Genomic DNA, 5018 nt, shown 5'->3' with positions numbered 1-5018 from the left:
TTCCATGACTTTTTGTGTAACAGCTCAGTAAGTGTACTTGCAACTTGCCTCTTGTCCAGTCTTTCATAAATAATACATTCTTTGTATCAAAGCCAGTCTTTTAAATTTACAACAGACATAGGAGTCACAAAAAACGTTCATGTGGGAAAATAAAAAATGCAGGATTAATTCTGTTAGTATGAACTGTCTGAATCTTGAATATACTAAACCTTTTTTCTCAACAACTGTTAACTGTGAAAGTATAAGGTTAAAATAAAAAGTAAGCTGTGGTGTGATGACAAGTAGACTGAATGATTTGTAACTAAAAGATGTATGACTTCCTAGTATTTCTGGAAGTGTGTCTGAAGAAATTAGTGAATATTATTAAGAGTTACCATATTGCTCAAATGACTTTATAGAAACATGTCTTGCTTTTTCTGAAATTGTTGGACAAAACTTTACCACCAGCCTTCTTTGGTTATAATTCTCAATTAACAAATGCACTTGATGGATTTTTCTACTCTTTTGGGTGACTTAATTAATTCACACTTGTGCAATGTTTCCAAGACTCAACTGCTACCTACTGTGAACTGCAGTAACCCATGACTGCTCCTAAAAATCTAATAAAAATTATATTTGATGTAACTTTGTAAATGACACTCAGTAGTGGTAGGATTTTACACATTGTAAATTTTGCTTTAGGTTTCTGAAAAAGAATAATTGCTGAATGTTACTGAAATCTAGTATAATTGGTTCTATCCTCATCTTAAAAAAATCATATTTTCAAGTTATAAGGGAAATTAAAAACAGACAAGGTTTCCTACTCTCATTCCCTCACCTACCAGCAAAGGTGGTTTCACACTTATTGCCAGAAGGCTTTTGGCCTTTTTGCAATAAACACAGATGCAGGCTCAGTCCTTTGAACTGAGGCTAAATGCAGCTGCTGTCAGAGCTGGAAGCACAAGCACAAGAATGCTCTGGTACTACTTGGCCTGGAGTGCATGTTAAACCAGGTAGTGCTAACAGGGAGAAAAGGACTACAGACCTTTTAGCTATTCCCTGCTCCCCTTCCCCAAATACACCTATACCTGGACGTGATTCTTGTTGATAATGATGATGATTGTGATGATAATAAATAATGTTCTTATTAGGGATGAATAATCATACTCAGGAGAAATAAAATTGCAAATTTGAGTGTCCTGTTCCAGTTATACATTCAATGGCATGAAGTATTGGCAGATGATCATGTTACTGCTGAGATATAAACTGGCACCTTCATCACTTAGTATGTAGACTCACAAAATTACTGTTCTTACTCAATATCCCAGTCTGTCTCTCAGGATAAAGCTCATATGCTGCTGTTTACATAGTTAACTTTTTTTTTTTCAGGTCTGTATTTTAAAAAGTGACCATGCTATTCCACCATAGTACCTATAGCTGACTTGCCAACATGGGGCTGGTTAGCCACCAAGCTGTGGCTGGTCAGCTCAGCAACCTTCCAGGCAGCAGCTTCAACCTGCCTCTGAGTTGAGAGGATGTTCCTCCTCATAACGTGTTCTGGTGTTGGATAATTGGGTTACCTGCTTCACCAGCCAGTTCTGGAGATGCTGTTAACCAAGGTCTCAGAACAGTGGGATTGCAGTTCTCTGAGCTTAAGACTCTGCACCGAAGTTGAGAATTAGCACTGACAGCAGTCTCAGAACCTGCATCAGATGTTTTTAGTATGTCACATCACCAACAGACCCCTATGACTGCATCACAAAAGCCTGCCTTCAGAGATCATGCATCATTGCTTCATGTCCTGGATGTCTGAATTAAAGCCTTGTAACAGGGTAGCTAAATGCAGGAACTTGTCTGCTTCATATTCTGGATCTATATGGGGCAACAGGGAGAAGAGAGGTTGTGATGAGCCTGCAGAGTATGTCAGCAAACGGTGGTGGACTAAGATCCTTCTGCCCTGGTTTCAGCAAGGGTAGAGGAGCTTTCTCACAATGCCTAAGATGCACTAGCTTAGTGGTAGATGTTTTCTCCAGAAGTCCCAGACAATAGTGTAACTTGCAGCAGACACTGGCTGCTGTGCAGTTCAGTTAGGATAAATACTTGTTAGCCTGTCCTGGTAAACTGCAAAGAAAAAGCTCAGTCACATCTGTTTCAGAGAAGAGTGGAAAAGAGGAATTCTGTGTAGGAAGAGGGCAGGAGCTCAGCTGGAAAGAAAATCTCTTCCCTGCTCGTTCCTATTTTTCACTGTAGGCTCTTGCAAAGGATCTTCAGAGAAGTTGGTATGTTATTTTTCTCTGTGACTTTTGGCTTATGGTCTGCACTCGGGGCGTGTGGCCTGCAGGCCTGCACAAACAAAATGCCACATCTCTTCAAGAAGAGTTTTGGCCATTGAAACAGACTGTGTTTGGTTCAGCTCCTTTTAGGTGACACCATGTGCTGGAAAACTTCTGTATGAAATACTCCATCAATCAGTCATTGTCATAACATTCCCTGCAAACAATGTGGTGATCTAGGGTGGGGAGTGTTTCCCCTGAGTTGGTTTTCAACTTCGTCTGCCTTACCACTGTAATTCTTTGTCTTCACTCTTCTTGTTTCACATTCTGGCATCTGTGGCACTTCTTATCATTGACTGGTTTCTGCTTTTTATCTTGCTCACACCTTCAGCTATTGAATGGAGCTGGAGAAAGTCCAGACTTCTCTCAAGTGCCTAATTCTTCAAATCAAATCCATCTTTTGCAGGTTTGGTTTTGGCTTTTATTTTTGACTAATGAAGACATTGATAGCAACATTGCTAACAGTGATACTTGTTATCTTTGCAAGAATTTTTCTACCTTTCTTCCAGTCTTTTCCAAGGTCTTTCTTTTTTTTCCAGTCTCCAGTTGTGCAGATGCATTTTTCTGCATTTTTAACTGTTATTCATCCTTCACTGTCTGCTGTCGTGTCCTGTTTAAAGCCTATGCCATAGGATTTGTCCTTTGTGCTTTACTGGGTTGTCCTGGCCCCATATCCAAAATTAATGCATGAATAAAGTAATAATAAAACAGGTACATTGCTTAAGAAATACTTATAATAAAGTCTTCAGCAGGCAGAGTCAGCATAACTGTCTTGGTAACTTCCTGCTCCTTGCAAAGGATCCAGGCACAAAGACCTTTGTCAGGAAGGGGTTCCTGTGTCCCAGCTGCCAAAAATCTCTCAGCTACTTGAAAGACTCCCCAGACACCTTGGTTTTGTAGAAAGCTCAGTACAAATGCGAAGATGAACCTGGCCATATGTCCTCTGTCAGTTGCTTTTTTTCCCTCCATGAAAGCAAATGCTTATACACATTTCCTTTTTTTCCTGAGTCTTGCCCTTTATAAAATTTAAACTTTATTTTGTATCTGCCTCTATATATTTTCTGCCCTGTCTTTATCTTCATCACAGAGTGGGATGATGTGCTCTTCCATTCTCCAAGAATCTGTCATAGACTGAACAATCATTGACTAATCTTCCTTCCTTCTCAGGTTAGAGGCTTCACAGTTTTCAGTCTTTCTTCTGTGACATTTCCTCCTGAAGATTCCCTTGAGCAAGACTTTCTCTCAAAACATTTCGCAGAAGGTGTGATTGCGTCTCCTTTACAGTTATTAAATAAATTTCCTTTCTCATTTACTCATATCCTTCTCAATCTTTCAGCTGCTACCATCTGTCATGAGTTGCTTGTGTCCACCTTTTCCCTATCTGGATAACCACCTCTTTTTTCATCAATCCCATCTTACATTTCTGACGAGTCCTTCTGAATTGCCTGCACTGGCAAAGTTTTCTGTGTGTGGTTATGTTCCCTCTCTTTTCCTCTCTTCACACACATTCCTTTGGTATAACTCACTCCAGATTTTCCTTAGGCTATTTTATAAGCTGCTGGCACTTGAATATTCCTTTCTTTTCTATAATTCACATAAGCTCTTCTATATCTTTTTAGTTATTTTTCATAAAATATCTGGCTTCCCTAAAGTCTGCATGCTATGGTGTCCCTAGATGATTAGCTGTTGTAGCACCACTATACACAATACATTTCTTCTGTGACTATCCTGCACTTGAAGTAAAAAATTTGAATTATTTACAAAGACTTTATTTTTTTTGGTAACAATTTAGCTTAGTTTCATTGTCTACCACTGCTATTATCAATCTGCTGTTTCTGACAAATGCCTTGACTATGATATTGATTATATGCTCATCAACTGTGTCATATATTTCTGTCTTTATTAACTTAGAGACAGTGTGTAGTTCTTTTCTGTCTAACAGATGGCACCTTTGCAGATGGTGTGATCCAAGCCCCTGCTCAAGGCCAGGTCAGCTAGAGTGGGTTGCTCAGGACCCCTGGGGTACACCCCCAGTGACCAGCCTCCAGCTGGGATTTGGGCCTCCCATCACAGCCCCTTGAGCCCAGGTTGTCACCCAGGGACAAATCTGCCTCCATCAATGCCAACATCTTTGTAGTACTTTAGTACAATGTTGTATTCTGGTCTTTGTGCAAACTTTTTCAAATAATACTTAGTAGCAACATTTTGTCTATTTGCTGTTCATCTACTTCTTGTGAATTTAAGGGGGGAATCCCCCATCATTTCTATACTTCTATTTATTGGGGTTTTTTGTTCTGTCTGACTATTGTGAGTGCTCTGCTAATGACAATGAGGAGTCAGGGTTGTTTTGCTGGACACAGGTAGCTGGTGCCTGAGAGTATCTTGACTGGCATGTGAGATGTGAGACATCTGCATACAGTGGTGGGTAAAGCATGGGGCCTACAGGACATCCATGCCCTACTGGAGCAGTAGATAGGGTCAGACAGAACTCTCTAAGGCACCTTGAGGGCAGTAAATTACTTATTTATGTATATAGGCAACTGAATTGAATCTCTGTTGCAGAACCTACGTTTTTCAACCCTTCCCACTAGCTGAAATATCTACAAACATATATTTTTCCCCCCACTGTAGAAGGTATTACTAGTCTTTATTCAGCACACTTAGATTTTCTCGGCAATGTCTGGACTGTAACTGCAGGTACCGCAT

This window comes from Chaetura pelagica, unplaced genomic scaffold (assembly GCF_000747805.2).
Source record: "Chaetura pelagica isolate M959 unplaced genomic scaffold, ChaPel_1.0 scaffold76, whole genome shotgun sequence".
In the NCBI taxonomy this organism is placed as follows: Eukaryota; Metazoa; Chordata; class Aves; order Apodiformes; family Apodidae; genus Chaetura; species Chaetura pelagica.
This window is presented reverse-complemented; position numbering follows the sequence as displayed.